The following is a 24,412-nucleotide window of genomic DNA, read 5'->3' as shown; positions in this document are numbered from 1 at the left end:
TCTTCATTTCTACATGGCTTAGTCGACACGACTGATCATATCACGGTTTTCTTCACGCACTACTTATGAATAGTTTTTCACCAAACATAAAAAGTATTTCAAAGAACTTTCATATTGAGATTAATATAACATGAGTATAAAAATCGTTCTTATCGACACTACACGTCTATTCAGTGTTTAATGCATCCGTCCCTCCTGTTTTTCTACTTCTAATTCCGCATTTATGCCCTCAATCACTAAATTAACTACGTACAAAACATATTACTCTTCGGATATTTTACTATTGACGATCTTTATTGTGATCACTATTCAAATACACAGTTTGAGTGTATCAGTTACCTTGTTGGATTTAACTGTTACAAACTCTAGAATACTCAGTGTTGAATTTGCGTCTGATTTTCACTAGAAATATAAAAAAATTTGAGTGCAGTTTCGACGCTACATTGAATTATTAGGGCAACTTCCAAGATTAGTCTATAAATGATTGGAGTATTGTGCATAAATTTGTATTTGGTAAAATTTTCAACCAAAATCATCGGTAAGTTCCTACTGACTAAAATTTGAATTATTTAAATAATAACAATCTATCTATTCAAATAGATTCATTTAAGAGTAATTGGTATATAAATTATGAAAAGTGATCCGCAGTCAGTGGGAAAAAAGCAGTTAGACTGGAGATTGAAAGAACTGTTGATTGATAACATTCAAAAATTCTGTAGTTATATGATAAAATTCCTAACTACCACCTACCTCAACTAGTGATTTTAGCTGTAATTTATCGTTAGGTTAGAAGAAAGCCAGAAGTGGTTAAATCAAAAAATAGTATCTGTCTATGAATTCATCAACTGTTAGTATGAGCCATATCAATAGATGCAGCCCAATTACCTCAATTACCGGTTGAAGACGCTTTCCAAATATTCACATATCAAACAATATACTTACCGAGCATTTCCCTTACATTTTTAATTCCTGCATAATAGTATGATATCCAAATGCAACATGTACTTTACTCACCATTTAAATGTTCTTCATCCATTTCTCAATCTCAATAGTTTTCAGCAACAAAGATTTCAAAAATACAAGATTCAACTAATGAAATTTCTTTGAATATTCATATGAAAATCAACTGAATATAAAACATTTACTCTTTGTTCTTATGTGTTGACTGAACAACTTCAAGGTTATATTCGTGAAAGTAAAGATTTTCCACTAATCATAGAATCGTTGTAGAACTTCATTTTTTATCAATGTATTTGTATATAAATGCAAACAACCAATTTTATACAGATCGTTTATTAAAAACAGCTGAAATTTGTAGATAAAATCACTTTTACATACCTTATAAACAGTTATAAGTTTATATTAAACTTTCTTCTTTATATTTTATTACAGCATGAATATGTCATAAATGTTGTGAATATGAATGATGAACTAAAGGATGAGTTTAAATTAATTAATAAAACCCTAGATAAAAATTTTGTTAAAGTATTTAGATTGAACATTGAAATATTTTAAAGTCATTTTTTAATTTGCTGTTTAATATCTATGTTATTGATATTGACGTCGGTAAGAAGTTAACAATGACAATAGCTTACAATGTATTTAATATTCACAATATACAATATAGAAGATTAGTTTTTGAGAAAATGACTTCGTATATTTCGTAACAGAATATAAAATAAAGTTGGTTTTAACGTTTGAAGTTGTATTTCGAGGCCATAAATCTGACCTTGTACTGACCTAATTACATTAGCTAACTCTCAATCAAATCTTATATCAAAAATCGATTGTTCTAGGGCATTAATTGAATCCCTGTTACATACATAGTGATGATATTTCGAGAGTTTACTGAATAATTTTCGTGAACAATCTCAGAGTAGTTTCATTAAATACTGAATAACTATTGTTCAAAATGTTTGTTACATTAAGTTGTCAATATTTCAAATTTGATATGGTTTAGCATTTCATAGAAATATTGAGTTAACGCATTATTTTATTGTCTCCTTATTGGCTTTCTACAAGGTTGAGTTATACTGAACTCTTGAAATTGTAGGAAAGTAATTAGTTTGCAAATAGTTTCGTTTCATGAACTGATATAATTTCATGGATGTTTGATATAAATATAAGTGGACATATATGCTAAGAAGTGGATTGTGACTACAAATTTCGTCCGATAAAACTGAACTAAGTGATTCAGCCTTAGATCAATTATACATAATATTTCGATCGATTTTAGCCTATACTATTTATAATTGCTTAATAAATGCTTCTCAACATTCGGAATCTATACCAGACAGTTAACTATAATCTTTAATAGATTGTTAGTTCAAATTTATTTGTGATACATTTACTTATGCTATTCAATGTCAGATGACAATATTTACATAATATAAATTAAAAATGAATTTAATACTGTCTGCTGGTCCATGTGATTGAAAAGCAACACGCACTAAGTTTATTGTTCTAACGAGTTTCATATCAATAACAGATGATAACCATAGATGCCTGATTACTCATTTCTTCTAATTATATTTTGTTAAAAGTATTACTGTTTGAGATCTAAACATTTAATTAGAATCCTTAAAATAATGAGTGACAACTGCAAATTACAATAATTATCTAAGTGTGATTGTGCATAGAAGGTAGTTTAACTGTCAAATAAGTTGCAGATCATATCACAAAGCTGAATTAATATGTGTTATAGATTGAATTTATTTCATCTTTCATAAGAAATGAAGCTTATCCACAAAACAATTTACTGGACTCAGTAACTCAGAGCATAACATGTTATCTTTTCAAGTGATGAATACTGGATTCAAGTCACAGTGAGAATATCGATACTGGGGTGAAAGTAAATTCAGATCACGAGTTTCAAACAATATAAATCATGTTACCCTGACCAAACGCTAGTTACAATTCTAAAAATATAAGAAATATGTAATCATGGACAATATCGAGGTATCTTCTTAAGGAGCATATGTACAAACAGAAATTAATCAAAATTATTATTACATATCAAAGACCAGAAAGCGTAAACTCTTATGAACAACACTAATAGCATATAACTAAATCTTATGCAATCTGTGTATAGTTTTGTAAAAAACTGATCGTGGTAATACATAATAGATGGAAAAGAGCCTAATTGTATAACTCTAAGAGAATGTTTCCACTGTTCTTCTAAATACGTTTATTTACATTTTATCCAGCAGTATGCATTATCAACTAATAGTGGTCACGCAATATCGCTGATTAATTATAGGTGGAAAGGTTAAGCAATATGGGATGTAGAGTGCAAATAATGTTTTCATCACAAAACAATAGGTTTCTACGTCAAATTCCTATCGGGAATATAGGTTCTTGCTCCTGAAGGCTCTTTAGAGAGATTAATACTCAGAAAGCTATTATGCAGTCGTCACTATCAGTAATTCTGAATAGAAAGGGGAATTTAATCCACTCTTTATCTTCCAGGACCAAGTGAATATGCTTTGACATTGGAGTAAAGGACAAGCCTCGTCGATTTCGAAAAATGCTTATCATAAGTGGCTTTCCACCTCGATTAGTCGGCAGAAATGTGACACTAGAACCATAATCTGAAAGATTTGATGGAATCCTGTATAACCTTGATATTATCTTCTCTAGACGTCATTCATAGTTCACTAACGATTAACTTCTGCATCTACAAATTTACTTTCGCGTGAACATTGCATCGGTCGAACAAAGTGCTATAACTGAAACGGCAGATTAGAGGGTAGCGAATTACTGATCGGACCAAAGACGCACAAACACGTAGAACGACCTAGGGTTCTGATTGGCCCCGCTTCCCTGTCTAGCCCAGTCAGTTGAGTCTAGAACGCAAGTCACAGCCTTGGATATATGAATCATTATATTTCAAACATACTATGTTTATATACCAGTCAAGCAGACCACAACGTACCATAAAATAGAAAATAACATTGTACAATGATGGCCAGTAGGAAAATGACACGTTAAACAAATATTGACCAATAAGATGATACCATTTCATGTCCAAGGATAGCATTAGGCTTAACAGGATAATTTTTGGGATATTTTCCTGAATATCCCAACACAAAGAAAACGTTTTCTAAGCCTATCTCAAAACATTATGTGGCTTGGCTATTGGAAAGAGAATGCAAAACCATAAATAGATCAGCTCTGGGCAGGTTGCCCCACAAGAACCATTCTTCGAAATAACCTCTATGGTCAAGCTAGTGAGATCCAAGATAAGTTCAATAAAAAAATCGAACTGTACTGAGGCTTAGCAATCTAGCAGATCAAGCCTGAACTCTGTATGCAAAAGTATCACACACCATCTCTCCTCATTCTGTGACACTAAAACTCCCTTGAGTACGTTTTTCTGTTTTTAACATTTAATTTTAGTTTTCGATCAGTTATTATTATTCGTTTATATTTTTTCGTGATTATTATACAATATTTATTGTTACTTCTCTAGTTTCCTTTTCATATCTGTCAAGCGCATTGTCATCTTTGATATTTCTGACTCGTAAATTAGCTTCTTCTTTCTATTCTTTTCTAGCTTCTGGATCATTATGAAAACTTCATTCGATACTTGAATTCTTTGGATAATTCACAATAAAATTTCTTTCTATTCTTCTATAGAGTCGTATGTTTATTAAATGACCATAATTATGGTTGTGCAGTTTTTGTAAATGATAACACTGAAAAAATAATTTATTTCGCTGAATTACCTTTATTCTATATTTATTTATTTTATTTTGTATTGTTTGTTTGAATGTTTCCATTGATGTTCAGGATTGCAATCGATCAGTCTCTTATTAGCATATGTTTATTCTGTACGGATTGCCTCGATATTGCCTTAAATCATAAGCATTATAAGCAAAGATGGATAGTGACTAGCAGTGGAATCCAGGATACGAGTTTCGTCCCAGTTGGGACTCGTCAGCTAAATGTCACGGAGTGAATATCAACCCTGAGATGCAAGTACATCTATCTGATAAGTCCCAAATAGAACGAAACGATTGTTTTAAATTCTACTGCTAGCCACCATCCATCTTTGCCTATATTTATTTATGTTCTACACAACTCCATCATGATATAAGGTTCCTGTTGAATGCTAAACTATATAAGTACTCAAAATGTATTTCAGAAAATATTCATACCTAATTATTTCCTGTATGCAAAATACTTGCATTAAAATTATTAAATAATTTCAGTTAGTGACTTTATGTCTGATAATTTCATTGTTTATTGATTTGTCAGTATTAATAGTAACTAATGTCAATCAGGAATATTGTCAATTAACTATTTATGTTATGAAGTACTGAGAGTAAAACAACTGATAAAAAAATTGTCAGTTTATTCTCCAGAAAAAAATGTTTTACATTTAAATGAATCATAAAATTCACCAATAATTAAGTCATTTATAACTTCTATTATTTCTTTTGTATTTAAAAAAGATGTAGAATAGCTTAAGTTCTATTTTCAATGGACTGAAGCAATGATTTTGAACTTTACTTCAATAAATGCTATCTATTTGATGTACACATAAGTACAATGATTTGTATTATCTACGTATTCTGTCTGATCTTTAGTGAGACATGTTTACCTCTTATGTCACATACAACTGATATGATTCGTTCAACGTTATAGACTTTTATTTTGTTCTAGCTTTTTTCATAAACATATGGTGATGAAGAAATTTCTTTCCCTACTAATTAAAAGGTAAAATAATCTAATTCAAACAATTTACTGAAATTCATTTTTTTGAAAACACAAGCATATTTTTTTCGAGAAGAATTAAGTAACCTCTTCAATTTTATACAGAGATTATAATTATAAAATATTTTTAGAAAATTTGATTGTTCTTTTGTCTTTCGCTTCTGTTAATTAATTATCTTAGCCTTGAATGTTGATATCTTCCTTTTGTAATACTGACAAGTAAGGAGAAAAAAGTTTAATTTTATCAAAGTGAAGCAGTCAAAATATGTATTATATGTAATTAACTGTCATTTCTAGTTTCGTGTATGATACTTATAAATGTTATCGATTTCTTCACATGTTTTTTGAGAGACCGATTTGACACAAAGTTTAGTTGGTAGCTGATTAATGATCGTTAACATTGTATACGATTAATAGGGTACTATGAAGTGGCTTATGTGATTCATCCAGACTTGATTTAATCCTAATCCGTCGGCATTTGTGTTGACCGAAGTCTATGGGTATCTCTTTATTAGGTTAGTTATTGATATGTAAATCATTTTTAATAAATTTTCTCGCTATGAAATCTTTTCTTTGAGTATATATTTATCACCGATTGTACTGTTGTGGTAGTTTTTCGTACTAATATCTTTACCGAATTGATTATCGCTCAAATATATTGTATTGGATTGTGATGCCTCTTTTTTCCCACTGGATCTCTCATTACTGAACCGATGTAGCTAACATTTGTTAGGACATTGAAGAGCTGCTCATGCGGAGTTTTGTCAACGACATGACTGTTTGTCATTCTGGGACACTTCAAGTAACAATAACAAGAATTTTCGAAACTGTTATTTATCCGAATTATCGTCATTTAACTATTATTTATTGACAATTGATGTCTATGATAATTCTTATTGTTTTTTTACAGTTTTTCTATAGAACACTATAGTTACAATTTAATACAAATAAATTGTTTTAATGGAATTAAATATGTTAATTCATACAATTTAATCTATAATTGGCTAAATAGTTGAACTTTTGTAGAGTATATGACCTGACAAACAACATTTGAATACGTAAAACGTTTCTTTCAATATCTCGACCTAACCTAAACTAGAGTGGTAAAATGTGGATTAAACTACTACATTATAAATTAAACAATATAATATAACCTCATTTTAATAAGTGAATATATATAGTGAACTGGATCATAATTGTTTTTAATTAGAAACGAAATAGTGTTTTACAATAGTTTTTGAAGAATAGTTTCCAAGGCATGAACAATACATTGATTGTTGTTAATACTATTCATTCATAATAATGAGAACAAAATATAACCTAGAGATTTGAAGGAGAAAAAATATACTAGTTCATAATTTATTCAATTCATTATAATGTACATAAACACTAGCTTGGAATGAATTAAATGATAAAATCGAGACTAATCAGTTAAGGTTTATGAAAAAAAGTGATTATTGTTTTCGTTCTTACAGTAAATTAATATGTATATTTTAATATTTTTTCCACTTTTCTTCTAGGTGTCTGCAACATACGCTACGTATGCCTACCCACTATCTACATCTATGATTAATGCTCACTAGCATAGAAGTTGAAAAAACTAGGGGTGGCCAAATCAATACATACAATCAACCCATGAAGCTAACAATTGTTGTTAGATCCAAACTACCTGTTTGAGGTCCATGTGGTAACAGGGGATGAAGATCCAGAAGTGTTTAAAATGGAACAGATGCATTTACTTTTTATCTTCCCCTTTATCTTTAATTCAAGTTTTTCTTCATACAGACCTTTCTACTCAGTCTCTGAATTTCTTATTCCCAATGTTTAACATTTCTAATTATCATTACTACCACATCATTTTGATCATTTTTTGACGCCCATTTTGTCATTTTTATCCCGTTCTGCTAATATGACATGACAACTTTGATTAACTCATATAGAGGCCAGACACAGTTGTGTTTGATGATGTTTGTCTGTAAAATTATCATTGATGTGCTATAATCATTTATCAAATAATATAACGAATAAAGTAGATTAATAAAATTGAAAGGGATCGAGTAAGCGTATACAGTTATAAAAGTTACCGATAACTCAATCCCATATCCTCATCAGCATAAGATTCCGAAAACATTAATCGATAAATTTAAACGATTTTCTTAGTTCACATGAGTTCTTTAGGATAGAACACATTTTTTGTCATAATTATCTCAGCAAAATGTCTTATCTACTAAGTACTGAAACATACATTTGCTATTGTATTCGTCGTTGATTAGTGAATCAGTTATTAAGATTAATAAAGTTTTTAGGTGTTTTTACTGCGTTAAGTGGGTTGATTACGAAGCTTCTATATTTTTCTATACAACATGATCCGTTTCTGCTTCATATAGAAATAGCCTTTCAGTTATTTTGTAGTCGTCAAATCAGTACGCTTTGATCCTCATGTTTGTCACTGGTTGCCTCGATTTATTTATTAGTTCTTACTGACTATCCTTTTTGATTGGCCTATGACTTATGACTAATTAACCCTTCCCATAGTGGTTGTGTAGAACATCAAAAGTATCAGCCTGAGCTCCAAATCTTCGCATTTATTAGTAAAGTTATTTTTTTGACTGAAACTTTAATTGTTAATTGTAGTGGGCAACACTGAATTGGAGCTTAAATAATATCTATGACACTTTTCAACCTACTTCCTGCTAAGATCATACCATACTTTCCAATTTCACCGTAGATGATTTGTTCACGTCAAAAGTTACAGAATTTTATTGGATTTTACCTAAAATTTATTAAAAAGAAACGAAAATTGAACTTTAAACTATTTTTCACTGAGGTAGATAACAAAGATTCAATCAGTTTTCAATAAATCCGTATCATAGGTTAGTGTTAAATGGATAAACTTTACATACATAATAATAACTAAATAAAGTTCTCCTCACACACTTTAGGATTGCCAAATGACACTCAATATTGTAACAACAGAGTGAATAATAAATGTTCAAAGTTAAATTTGGGTTATAAGACCCAAACATTTTTGTAACTAGTGTCTTATTCGATCATGTAGTCCTCCCTAGAGAACTAATCTATATTTACTTTATCTGATGAATTGAAGCTCAATCCAACCTTCAAGTTTGGCGCTTATTCTACCCATACTTCATTGTCAGTCACCTAAACATGTGATTATAAACTTTTTATTTATAAAATGCCCAACTAGTTCCTTATGATCTTTCAATTTGTTGACGCTGACAGTATACAGTAGTCATTATTGTATTTTGAAAAATTTTCTCTCGCCAATATACATACAAAAGTCTGTGAGTACACATACATGTACACACATACTTTATACGTACTTAATAAAGAAATTCATAGATATCACATATTTTGTTCGTTTATTTCACATCAACATCTAACGTTAACTAAAAAAAGAAACTGTAACACAAAATGTTGATAAAAATTTGATAAAAAAGTATTACTATAGGGAATAAATAAATTTACTGAATTTAACTGATATATTAACTAATGAATATAATCATTGAGGCTATGGTGTTGGCTAACTGAAATAATTAAATGATAAACAAATAGACAAATGACTGATAAATTTGTGGGACCCATCATAGTTATAATTTATAAATATAAAAAGTTTCACAGTATAAAATCTCTAATCAACAATTTAATGCTTAAAAGTCTATATTTCAATTACTGAAGAGATGATCCTACCTTGATCGAGATTCAAATAAGTATAACGTGATTGTTTGATGACTTAACAGATAATTAACATCTTTCCTGGGTTGCCTCAAGATGGAAATAATTCAATGTATATCATTACATTTATTGTTAAGATGCTTTCATAAGTTATTATAGCTTTAATGATTAGTCTGTCTTAAAATTTATATAGTATTCAGTATCGTGATTAACTCTGTAATCATAGTAAAACATATTGTACGGTGGGAATTTTAAAACAACGTAAGTCAATAAAGTTTTGGACTGCTATTCGTTAACTTTTCGATTGGTGTATAATTTTCTTGCATAATAAATTAAATAATTCACAAAATATTACAGTGGGAGACCGTGATAAATTACTTTCAATATATATACATATTACAAATGGATGACGAAAACTCTAGCCCACGTTATTGTTTAACACGACTTCATAAAAACGTTCGCTTGTCGTGCTAACATGTTGGTTTGTTAGTTATTGTAAGATCCATTACTCTTTTATCTTGTAATCTTTTAAGAACAGAATGTCTGGTTTAGTTTTTATAATTTAAACTACATTTTTCAGTTAAACTTGAAAAGTATATGACTTCGTAACAAGCATCTTTACTGTTTATGAAAATTTATTTATAACTGATAAACTTAATGAGAGATACTTCATTTGTGAAACTTCAAAGAAGATAATCGGCTAATTCACACGAGTTTGAAACGACAGTATTTAAAAACCAGTTAACATAATACAACTTATCACTATGGCTTGTGGAGACTGTTGAGTTACGATTGAGATCATGAATGGACCAATGTTAGACCACCAGTGAAAACCTGTAATCACTGGACGGCTGTTCTGTCCTACTATGGGACTCCTATGCAGTGCACACCCACGATACTACAGGCAGAACTCGAACCAAGGACCTTCGGTCTCACGCGAGAACGTTTAACCTCTCGACAACTAAGCCGGCATCGAACGGTGTTAGTGTTTGACTTCAGCTAATCCACAATATTGCGCAATCGTGTTTCTATTATCCATTTCCAATAGTTTAATTCTTACCAACATTAAACAAACAGTAGGCTGACTTAAAAAATAATATGAATTAAATTATTTTGAACTCTGAAAACCACTGCATAAATCGAAATAAAATTATTTGCTCAGAATAATAAAGTCAAGTAATAAAAGTTAGAGGAACAGAAACATTTTGCATGATAAAAAAGCAGGAATTTAATCTGACTGTAATAAATATAATACTAAGGTAACACTAAAGATCTACATTGCCTGTAGTAACCTACAAGAAACGAAGAGAAACATATGTGATAAATAAAAAGTTAAACGTAATAAAAATCTACAGTAATAATTCACTAATCATAACTTACATCATTTGTCAGTATAATTCGATTCGGTTGTAATTTACTATCTAGTCGAACAGAACTCAAAGTTTAAGCCAACAATGAACCTCAGTTTATTTTAATCACAAATCAGCTAAACTGAAAATATGCACTAGTATTATTCACTTATATACTTGATCATAGTTTGAGGCCATTCAATAATATGGATCAGAATTATATTCAACACTGGTCAAATCTAATTATAATTCATTCATTTATTTACATACATAATTCATAAGAATATTTCCCATTTGTTATTTGTTATTCCCAATTAAATTTACCTAAGAAATTTCAAATAATCATGATGCCTGATTTAGGATTTTTTAAAAACGTTTTCCTATTATCATCATTTTGAATTAATCCATATGACTTGGCAAGCAGAGATTAGGATACTATAACCTAAGTCTATGATCTAATTCATGATTAAATAAAGAGATACAATACCCTGTGTCAGAGATATTCAAAGCAAAAACATACGATCTCATTATGAGTGACTAAGTTGAAGGTATATCTGCGCATATTCATATGTATTTATTATTCTTATGACAGATCAGGACAAAGTCTATATTTTAAATAAATATCAGAAACCTATGAGAAATCAATCAACTTATAGTTGTTTATTTTTGTTAAACTATAAAAATCAATAAATTGATCATTTACGATACATTGCTGATTTATCACTAGTCAATTCTGCTTAATAAACTTTACTCACAATCTAATTAATAATCAATCTATATAAATCTATTTTTTTTTTAAAAAAATCAAAATATTGATCGTGTATTTTGGTCTACTTATAGTATTATAGAAATCAATATATTTAATTTATTTTCTTTCTTATAATACATTTCATTTGTTCGTGTATAATTTCCTAATCATAAACAAGCGAAAATCAATTCAATAAATATAGTTTTTAAATTAATCTAAATTCCTGTTTAACAAATTGTTAACATTTATCAACCTTTATACTAACATCATTTAGTCATTTCAATATAATAGTTTCAAGTATCCAAGGTAAGTCTATTGACAAATAGACTATGTACTATGTATGAATTTATCATAAAGTATTTATTAATTTTAGTTGATAACTAATCTTACTTGCAAATTTTTTTTCTCCTTCATCAAAATACTTTTATCGGTATCAAGAAATTCATTTGCATAATTCAAAAAAAAAAAATTACATTACCATTTTCTAAATTAATAAAATAGATGTAAATACAGATGAAGACAATAAATAGAATACAATTGATTGAATCTAAAAGTCTACAAAATGAAAGTGTATTATTGAACAACTAATATACAGAGAGAAAAAAACAAAACAAAACAAACAATAGATCAGTAATAAGAAAAACACATTTATTTGAATTATTTATTTGTGATTTCGATGAAGGTTGAATGAAACATTTTTGGCAAAGATATTAAATTCTTTGGAAAATGAATGCATATAGGTAACTAATAATAATAATAAATAATAATAATAATCTACGTTCTTATTGTTTGTTTTAATGTAGACAAAATTGATCAGTAAAACTGTTTCCATAAAACTTGATCATAGAATTAATGAATTCACAATAAGATGTGTTAAATATGAATTTGTTCAGTAAAATGTTTTTACTCTAGTAAAACATTTCTCTGTTGTTTATTGACTGTAAAGATATGGGGTATTCCTTGTGTGTAAAATCATTATTTGAATGAGGTTTTTCGCCATTTTCTTGACCATATCTTCTAGTGGTTCTTAACTCAAGTGATCTACGCAAAAGGCACTAAAATTTGTTGGATTAAACCAATAATTCTAATCAAGCTAAATATCCAAAAGAAAGAATAATGAACATTTATGAACGATACTGCTTATACAAATAAGAATATCAACTTAAAAGTTGGCCCGGAATGCGTATGCGAATACCTAACAATCAGTTTGGCGCAAAATCTCCCACTGGCTCTTGACCTAATCATCTAACTAATTATGAAAACAATAAAAAAGATTAAATATACTCTTCGCCCACAACCGATGATGATGCAAATATATCCTTGTAAATTCGTCACTTAAGGTGGTAATTTGCGGTACCTGATTCAACGGTAGCCGCCTATCTGAAAAGCTCGAAATAGTGATGATTTAGTGACTTGCTCTTTCTTGTCATGTGTTAGTATTTTCTTAACAAAGAAAACTTCAATTTAAACAAGTTTCCGATTCATGTTTTTCCAAAACTAATAATATATATGTATATATTATTTAATGTCTTAAGTTCTTGATTTAACTAACTACTTATAAAGAGCGTCAAATAGAAAAACAACAAAATATTTTTATGTTCATCTGTTTATTTATTTAAACTTGTACCAATACTTTGTCTTTTTTCTCCCAACAAGTGATACATTTGTTAATGTTGTTAGAAAAGCGGAAAATAATCGTCCATATCTCAGGTCCATATAATAATTATTATTATTACTGGTTAAAAGAAACTGTTTTATGAGAAGAAAATGTGTGATAGATCGGAATAAATACGATCAATAAGTGAGAACTTATTTCAATTCTTTATTCAAATTGATTAGTTCAAAGCAACACAGTTAAAAATGTCAATTACTAAATTCCTACAAAATTGATTTGTACATTTATATGGTTGATTTAAGACTTGGATTCAGTGAAAAGATGAATTTCTCAAGCTGCAGTTGAGTAACAGTGAAAACTACCTTCTACATTCATATTTTTGAAGTATTTAGATTATAGTAATAATTTAACCACACATTTATCCGTTCTACAGAAGTCTCATTATTGTTAATATTCATAGCTACCCTGAATTAATGTTTGAAATACACTTCAAGAATACTGGAAAAATGTCTTTGTGTTTTCTCAAACATTTCTACTATTTTGCTTGATCGATTATCAACTAAACATAATTTTTTCAATGGCAAAAGACTATATTGATGCTTAGATCTGAAGTGGCTCATACGTTTTATTACAATATTGTATTAAAATCATATGAAGATCAATTCCAAGGACGTTTAGTTATCATTGGCAAAACACTTCAAAATAAAAAATAAAAATAAAACTTTATCAAAACTAAATTATATACATGACAGAGAAATAGTAGCTATCATATCACTTAACATATTTTACATGCAACACAATTACATGACTTTAAATAGATCTTTTTTATGAAATTGAACAATCCGGCCTCTCAATGAAATGTTTCGGCATTCTCCGGGATCCAAACTAGTTTAAATTATAAATTTAAGTAAACATTAAAAAGCAACTTCCTTCGAACTGAAAAAAATTCAGAAAGTAATATCAGAAATATAATTTAAAAACAAATGTTTGAGAGAACAGATGTATACACATGATTCACTGGTAAATTATTGTACACTGATTAGTTTCTATGGTTTCTGCATATGAGAGTAGTTGAGATATGGTACTTTTCTTGAAATGTACCAGAAAATTTAAGGTCTCTATTTTACTTTCTTAAGTTTTCTTATATGTTCATTTGTTTATCTTCCTTGCCTTCTAAGATGTGAGAAAGTTAAACCGTTTGATCTCAATAAGTACCTAGATAGAGAACAAGTGGCATCATCAGTTAAGTTAATACTGAGAATAATTCATCTCACTATGACCTACTTTTCTTATATAAAACAGTAGTTTTTAAGTGCTCTTGAAAACGATTTTATAATAACATTCGATTAAGGATATTCAGAATTCATTTGGAATTAAGTAGTCACTGAATGATTAGTTTATAAAGTACAATATGCTCAGTTCACATTTATTTATTCATTGGCAAGCAATTGTAATTTATGTTTTATCAGTCTTTAAAGTTTTGGAAAATTGATTCAGAATCAATGAACTGCCAATATTATAAATAAAATTTTCACAAGTTCTATCTTTAAGAGTTTTATTATAAACTTCTCACCCTTTTTGGTATTTTAACAATATTTGCCAAGTAATAAGATTAAGAAAATGATTGTTTATCACTAAAATGCATGTTTACCTGTTGATTATTTCCTTCATTTATGTGTGAACAAACTCATAAACTTCGTAGATAATATTATACTGTGTAGGTTAAGTTTTATAACCACAAGAGTTTTAGAGAGATACATTTAAAAGGATAAATCCCTAATTATCAAGTGATGTCCAATGAATGATGAAATTTATTGACGAATAACAGAATTTGAAAAATGATTAAATTTAACTTAGCTATTTATACTAATCGTCAATGATATTGAAAGCAGTTTAAGTCACCTACACTTTCTTTTCAGCTATCAAGTTTACGGACAATGAGTCAAGGTTAAACGGAAAGGTTCTTAATGATAAAAAATAATTGATTTATTGGTTTTACAAGAAGGTCAAAAACCGTTATTTTTTGTTAAACATACAAAATACAAATTATTGGTGAAAAAAGTGAATATGTTTTATCTTGCATGTCAGTCTTCTTTTACGATCGCGAAACAGCCATTGAATCAATTTAGTAAAAGATATATCATTTACAGAAGCACTCAATGAGTAAGCTCAAAGTCTGACTGAAAACTGATATTCTTCCAATACACATACTACTTCGTCGAGACGATTGCCTAAGCCATATACACATAGATAATAGCTAGAGATAGATGGTTTATTGATAGGTTAAATAAATTTTCGAAATATTTGATATATTTGTAAAACAGCTTCAAGACAACATCTAAGAAGACATCAGCGTATACGATCTGGTGATCCTGTGTGACCTAGTTAGTCTAGTTGATTATGATCCGTAATATGAAACATAAATAAACTGATCTCAGTGGTCTTCTTGTTTTCTTCATAATCTATACTAGGCATCCTTTTTATTTTTCACTTTATAGTTTTTGACTGTGTGCGATTTTGCCTAAGTAATTATTTCACAAGTTGAAATCATGAGTCAATTGAAGCTAGACCACCATGGAAAACCTGGAAGCACTGGACGGCCGTTTCGTCCTAGTATGGGACTCCTCAGCAGTGCTCATCCACGACCTCGCACCTCGCGGGATTCGAACCCAGGACCTACTGGCTTCGCGCGCGAGCACTTAACCATTAGAACACTGGGTCGGCATCCAACGGTGTTAATGTCTAACTTCAACCAATCTACGAAGTTGCGCCACCATATATGCGCACTGCTGAGGAGTCCCATACTAGGGCGAAACGGCCGTCCAGTGCTTCCAGGTTTTCCATGGTGGTCTAGCTTCAATTGACTCATGATTTCAACTTGTGAAATTTCCAAAAATCTCCACAAAACCCATTCTGATAAGTAATTATTGTCAATTCCTTGACAATAATCTAAACTCTTTTCATGAAGGATTTATTGTCGGTACAAACTAACTTCATTTCTTTAAAATTATTATCGATTATTCAAGTATACAAAAATAAAATAAATAAGTAAACAAAAACAGAAACGTTTTTTTTAATAACAAAAAGAACTAGTTTTACGTAATGAGCGCGTTTACAATGAATTTAGTTACATTTTCTCATTTATAGACCATAATTAAACTGTATAAATTCCAAATTTCTAGACAAAGACATAATAAGAGAGAGATAGGATAGTTGAAGACTTCAAAGAAGTTATATAATGAGTGCCAAATTGTATTAAAAAGATAAACTTTTTCTAATCCATTGAAATTGCTAATCTTATTCAATGCAAGAAATTCTAGTTAACTCAGAAAAAAAACAATCATAACATCATTTTGTTTCATTGGTGAATTAAAACAATTTATTGTCTATTGATCGATCTAGCTGATATTTGATCTCCGTTGTACATAAAAAGTGAAATATCATTTATAAAATATTGGATAAAATATATCGATCAGTATTTAAATATTTTTTTTGCCATTTTATGCTGGATTAATCTCAGAAATCCATAATCTTGGAAATTCAAAACAGTTTACTAAAAATTCCGACACGGTAAAAAAAAGTAACTCCTATGCATTTGTAACGTGTTATTATGTACATTGTGAAATCAATATTTATCAGTTTAAAGCCAAAAACTTGCTCTTCTGTTCATTTGCATACATTTTGAACAGTGTCAGCTTATAATTTATAGCAAATAATTATGATCTAATTATGGGATTTATGCTCTATTTCTGATATTGTTAAATCAGCTTCAATCTTGTCAATTAAATATGGTACAGTTATAATCGTACTATTAAACAGGTTGATGCTGACATGGTTTAAGACTTTGAACTAAGTTATTCTGCATGGACATTTAACATGCATTAAATATTACTTGTCATGCGAGTTAATGTTGATATCATATAAAAGTTTATAAAATAATAAACTTTGCATTAAAGGGGAATCTGAGTGTGCTTTCACTTCAAAGTTTTTATAATTGCATTCATATTGGAATAAAATTTTATATAAAATAAATCAAGCAACTTATACGGAAAATATGTAGTTTAGAAAAGCTATTATGAATAATAATTTACGTAACAAAAGCAGATACTCGTAATAAACACTCATGTTTATTAAGCACAGCAAAAGTTCGATAATTTTATATGGTTTTAGTTGCAACTGATCATACTGTCGATGTTAAAACCTTTTTAATTTTCCATATGTCATTCGTTCGTCCCAAACTGGAAAATGTCTAAAGAACTTCAACTAATCTGATTCTCGGAATCGCAGAGCTACCGTATAAGGAGAGACTGGAAAAATTAAGTCGATTTTCTTTGTCACACAGAAAGACTAGAGTTGCACTGATCACATTTTTCTCGATGACTTTATCATAAATTTTATTTTAGCATGCCCTTATTTCCTTCATCTTTCAAAACAACGAATTTACGAGGACACTTTAAAAAAGTCCACAAGCCCGGAATAAATTACTTGTCAGCCTTTTATCAACTTTCAGTCGGTGGAACTCGTTACCTCAACACGTTAATAAATGTCTACTTATCGACACAAGGAAAAGAAAGTTTTAAATAGACTACCATTGAAAATATCGAGATTTGAAACTGATGCCCTACATCAATTTCATGTTCAACTGAGATCATGCTAGTACTCAAATGTTGAATAACAGATATAGTCGGTAACTACTGTAAATAGAAAGATTTATTGGAGAGAAATGTACGAGTGGAGAACAACTTAATTTAACATTCAATGTGTGTATGTTTATTTATCTTCATATTTAAATATAATTGTATGAACTGCTACCGGTTACTTCTTTTTTAAAGCATCACGAAATTAACGAAATGCTCGGATACACGTACTGTTATTGCCATAGTACCCGTCAACTAACATACCCTACCTAATAATCTACTTTATATGGAACTCATGTACCTACGTACAAGCAACAATACCGGTCTAGTTTTCCGTATTGCTGAAACTACGATGACATTTAGAACAAATAATGTTTACACGGAATGGTTTACTTGTATATCATAATAAGTAAAGAAGAACAATATGGACGAATAAGCTTATTACTGTAATGAAATATAACGTGATATTAAATAGAATTAACTGTTAGCTGAAAAAACTATTAAGGACAATGGTTAGTACTTAGTATATGATTGCGTGAAAGGACATAAGGTGAGGAAGTAATAATCTGTTGTTCATGTGTTAAAGAAATATATTTTTTACCTAGCTATTTAGAACTCGTCAATAACAACTGGCAACTTTTCGTTCAACAACCAGTACACGAGTATCACCAAATCTGTTGACAATCCAGATATCATCGACTCTCATTTCCATCCGTGTTCATGCCGCTCAAACTGGGCGACCGTTTTCAAAGTTATCAGTAACAAAAAACTGATACATAGTAAAACTTATCAAGAAGCACCTTCACTTCATGCTGTTGGTATTATTAGTAGAATCCATACTTACAACTTCTCGATATTGTTTATCTGAAGCAATCCGATGGTAGCTACCGAAGCAAATTCTGGTTATGAGTCCGTCTTCGAAGAAAATCCTTTCAGTTCACATCTTTTTCTTAGCAAGCATACGACTTCAATCGCGAACCACAGCCTGAAAATGTGTGTACACATTTATATGTAGACATTTGTCCTTCCATTATCTTCGTGGCCGCTTTGTTATTTAACACATTTGACCACCCGATCTAAGTATGATGATTGGATCGTTACTGGCTTGGGATTATCCTTATTTTCTGAAGTCAGTTGTCTCGTTCACGGACCGCAAATTATCCACGAACTTTCACAATAATGATGATGTATCATTCGGTATAACTTAAACACGTACTTATCCTGTTGTAAAATTGCGCAGAGTACTGACTGACCATTCACATGCTCAGATCTGAAATATCACTTCAGATTTACAGTCCTCACGGATTATTGGCTATTCCACATCCTTGCGGTTTACGTTTTCAGTTGAACGTACACTTGAAAACAACAAACGTATACTTGAAACATATAAGAATATATTTTGTCCACCTGCTGGCAACCATTCAACGCTATTCCGAATTTCTCCCGACTCATAAACCGTCTGCTTAGCGTGGTACGCCTAAGCGCATCTAGTCGGGTCAACGATGTTTTTCTGTAACAAAAAGCAAGACAAATGGAAGAGTTAGTAAAACGCAAAACAAGCAATTCGTTATTGGAGGGTGGTGGAATTTTATTAACTGCATTGTTGAACGTATTATTATATTAGTGGAAGACAACAACAATTCCCAAAACACTGATTGTCAAATATCTCTTTAAGTTTAAATAGTTTATTTATTTATTCATTTGAACACATAAATATTGGTACAAGAGAGAGCCAATATATATGCGCCACACAAAACAATGAGAATTTGAAGAGAAGGGAAAAAAGGTAAGGAGCGTAAAATAAGAACAATGACGAACAGATTGGTGTAAGGTAGTGCAGTAATAATAATAGTATTAATGAAGGAACGGAAAGGTACAATGAGAAATCTTTCAGTTAAGGGAGACACAACCACTTTTTATGAAAAAAGTAAAAGAAGGTTACAGCAGGATCGCCACTGGCTTCTATTCTGAGCCATATCTTGTAACGTCTCTAGCCACTGTGTAGCACCATCTCTCAGACCCCAACCAGGGAGTCGTGAAGGACCAACAGAAGCCAGTCCTTTGCAGCTTTCTTTCATACCACGACACCATGTCATGCACTGACCACTTCTCCGCTTCTTCCAACCAGTCCCAGAGTCGGCAAATAATGCACGACGTGGAATTCTCTGGGACGACATTCGTAGAACATGTCCAAGCCACCGAAGTCGGTGTTTCAAGATGGTGACACCAATTGGATTATGGTCACCGAGCCCGAACACACGATGCCGAACCTCTGCATTACTGACATGGTGTTGCCACTGAATGTCAGCAATCCTTCGGAGACAACGATGATCGAACACAGAGAGTCGTCTAACGTCCTCAACTCGGAGAGGCCAGGTTTCACAAGCATAGAGCAAAACTGCTCTCACCGACGCGTTGTAAATCCGACCTTTTACAGCCAGACTAACATCACGAAGGCACCAAAGATGGCCCAGATTGGCATAAGCCATTCTGGCTTTGCACTTCGAAGGTGCAAAACACATACCATACCTACGGACACTGATTGCCAACTGATTAAGTGCAGATTGCATGGCTTGGGCATTATCGCACAGTAAGACAATATCATCCACATACTCAAGGTCAAGAAATCTTTGTCCAGGAAACAGATACATACCACCATTACTTACATTCATCAGAGCTGTTTCCAGAATGTCATCGATAACAAAGTTGAAGAGGAATGGTGAGATTGGGCAATCCTGATTAACCCCACTGCTCGAATGGAACAATGGAGAGAGGTGGTTGTATGCCTTCACTCTGCCTGAGGTGTTTGTATATAGGGCTTTTAGGATGTTAACAAACTTCTCAGGTACACCCTTCTTCAACAGACAATCCCAGAGAACAGTCCTGTCCAACAAATCGAAGGCAGCCCTGATGTCAAGAAACACTACGATTGTTGGCCTTTGATAAGTATGGCGGTGTTCTAACATTTGGCGGAGGGTGAAGATATGATCAATACATCCTCGACCAGAACGAAACCCAGCCTCCTCCTCGCGAGTCAATTTTTATCGGGTTTTGAACAGCCTACGAAGTATGACGGAAGCCAATAGCTTGGACGCAATCGGAAGTAGACTTATCCCCCGATAGTTGTTACGGGAACGACGTGAACCCTTTTTAAAGATAGGGAAAACTATCGACTCATTCCATGACGTTGGTACACTCTCTAGTTCCCAAACCTTTGTAAACAACGTCGTCAATTCCTTAGTCAGAAAGTCACCTTCATCTTTAAAAAGAGCCGGAGGTAAGTCATCTGGGCCAGGTGATTTGTAACGCTTCAAGAGTTGGAGTTCCTTGCGGACTTCCTTCTCGTTTGGTGGATCAGTCGTCACCGGCTATGGAGGGCAGGACAGTCTGACCGATGTTGCCGGAGCAGCAGGCCAGTTGAACTGCCCTTCGAAAAATTCTGCCCACCATCCAAGACGTCGATGGATGTTAGTGATTGGCATCCCATCATCCTCGCAGATTGTTTAGCTCACACCAGACTTCTTGCTGCCAGTGGCTCGGATGAGTTGGAAGAGCTTCCGGTAGTTACCAGATGCAGCTGCTGCTTCCAGCTCATTAGCACGCTTCGACCACCAGGCTTCTCGGTCCTTACGCAAGCTTTGCCCAATTTCCTTACGTAACATCCTGCGTTTGTGGTCAAACTCACGGTCACCCGGAGTAGACTGACGGGCTTCAATGAGTTGTAAGGAACCTGCAGAAACCCAGTGCTTATAAGCGGGACGTTTCGCGAAGCCGCAGGCGACTTTGCTCGCCATTTTCATGGCGTCATGCAATTGCAACCAATGCTCATCTATAATTTTCGGTGGAATGGTAGCTAATCTAGAAGCTAGCTCGGTTCGATACTTACTTGCAACAGAAGTTGCAACCAGCTTGCCAACATCAATCCGTTGGTGGCGGTCACTTCGTTGTCCACTGAAAAATAAGGTAAGATTGGCGCAGACCAAGGCATGATCAGAGTCCAGATAGGTACTCCAAAAGGAGCGGCAGTCTTGTACACAACCACGCCAGCGGTAGCTCATCGCGATGTGATCAATCTGAGTCCAGGCTTGAGATGCAGAGGGAGGACGCCAGGTGGCACATCGGCGGTGACTGTGACGAAAGTTAGTGCTAGCCAGAAACAGGTTGTGGTCTGTGCACAGTTGCAGTAGAAGGTCCCCGTTATCCGACCTGCGACCAACAAGTTTCCATTGGCCACCTAAACGACTCTCTTCTGTGCCTAGACGCCCGACCTGAGCATTCAAGTCTCCGGCTAGTACTACAATATCTGTGGAACGCACTTTCTGGAGAAGAACAGATAACTGGTGGTAAAACTCATCCTTGATTGCATCCCGGTTGCAATCTGTCGGGACATAGGCGGAGATGACGAAAAGACATCGTTTCTCACACCGAGTTCTTCTTAATCTGATGGAGCTTTCTAACCTAACAACACATAACCGACTGTTAATGGGGATCCAATCTATTAGTGCTGCTTCAGCTCTAGCGCCTAGTGTGATACCAACGCCAGCAAGACCAGACGAAGATGCCACAGGGTCCCCGGATAAGCGCACGTAAAACAAGCTTTTTGAAGCGACAGATGGAGAGTGAATTTGTAGTACTTCACTAGTGTCTTGATTACTGGTCTCGGATAGACAGCAGACATCGATATTAAGACTTTCCAAAGACATAGCCAGCCCTATCTGTTGTCCAACCTGCATAAGTGTGCGAACGTTGAAGGCAGCCAGTTTGAATGGTGCACGTGGTTTGGGAAAAACTGCTTCAGTACTCATATTCAGTGGTAACATACAATTTTCAGCCGGACAGTGACTCGGGAACGTTTAGGTAGAGTCGAATTTCCACCAAAGACGAGCCACGGTATAAGTATAAAAGGGTGAATAATGCGGAAAATATTAATACTACTACTACTACTACTACTACTAATAATAATAATAATAATAATAATAATAATAATTTGAATCGTTTGATTGTTAGTTGAAGCAAGTAAAGTAGTTTCCATAGTTATAGGCAGTTCATCATATTTGTGTGTGGGCTGTGATACTGACCGGGTGCCCAGACCGAAGAAGGTGGTTTTCACACAAGGCCACGCCTGGAGTCTTTGACCTAAAGGTCTGATTCACAAGGCAGTGGAGCGCCGTGAGGAGATGCAGTCCCATGGTAGCCGGTGACCAAAAATTGGTTCATACGCCATTTGTTCCCTCAGGATACTGGAGCCCATGTGCACCATTGGTTTGGAATCCGGTTAAAGCGACGGACATTCGGTTTTCGTCCTCTCATTTTCTTAAACAACACCCCCGCCACGAGAAGGCAGTGAGTAGGACTTCCCTGACAGAGGCTGTATTTGCGTGGCCATGTGAGAGCATTTAGAGAGGGAGAGAGGACTCTACTCACCCTCGTCCGTACCAGGGCATTTGGGGGGTTTAAGTAGTACGACATGTTACAGAGATTATCGATATATATGATCGTGTTTGGTCATTTCCAATCATATTATTTACTTACCCAGTTATAACAGTCTGTTTAACAGAATTATTCAACCACTGTTTTTCAGAAAATATTACACAATAGCAACCAAACTGAGGCTTACACTGAAAAAGACAAAGAACATAGTTTAAGCTAACAATAAATTTGGTCGTTTTCAGACGTCAAAAGACTACGTAAATATATAAGCACCTGAAAACCATGCAATCATTCATGCACGCAAACGACCTTAAGTACTTCAAAAACAGAACAAACTCTGTCGTCTGGGCAGTTCATTGTCGCAGTGAAGAAATCGCGATCGAATTTGAAAAAGGATTGCTTTCCTTCCGTGTCGAGATTCTGCATACAAATGACTTCAAATATATTATTCACCAAAGATGTAATATTGTAATATTGTGCAAAAAACGAACATTCTCAATGAAACGATGATTTTTTTACGAAGCCGTATACTATTTCCATTGCTTTTTGCTTGTCAATTACCAAATTAATAATTAAGGATAGCAATTAAGTTGATAAATGAATCAATGATTACTCACTCTCCCTATATAAAATGATACTCGTTATCAGAATATAAACATCACATCAAAAAGTTTATGCTTCCGTTTGAATAACCGTCACTTTGGACTGCAGAAACACACTTTGTTGAAAGACGAGAAATTTCTTTTATGTTTTACAAAGCCTACAATATAGGTTGTTATGTTGTACGGATAACTGATCTCAGAATTAATTATTTATGACCAGACATTGCATTTTTCTACATACGAAAGTTTAAATAAGACCGACTAAACAGGCACAATCATTTTGAACTTTGCTTAATATTCCAAAAGTCAGTTATACTAATATATTTTACCAGTTTAATCATTACACGGATATTTGCCTCTTCTTGTACTTTATCAACATTAGTAACAAAACGTTTGTAATGATAATTATGATAAATTCATTTTTCTCCAGTATTCTCCATAGCATAATGTCAAGATATTCGTTAATCATTTCCAACTGCTTGTCTATAACTTCCATTACTGTTTTGGAAATTATGTCTTTAGTATACCTTTCTGTTTACAGTATGTATACCTTCGTTTTTATTAAAAAGATGTCTGTATCTTGAATCTTGAATTTTTCTTCTAGATGAATATAATGA

This window comes from Schistosoma haematobium, chromosome 1 (genome assembly GCF_000699445.3).
Source record: "Schistosoma haematobium chromosome 1, whole genome shotgun sequence".
Lineage (NCBI taxonomy): Eukaryota > Metazoa > Platyhelminthes > Trematoda > Strigeidida > Schistosomatidae > Schistosoma > Schistosoma haematobium.
Note: the sequence above shows the minus strand (reverse complement) of the source record.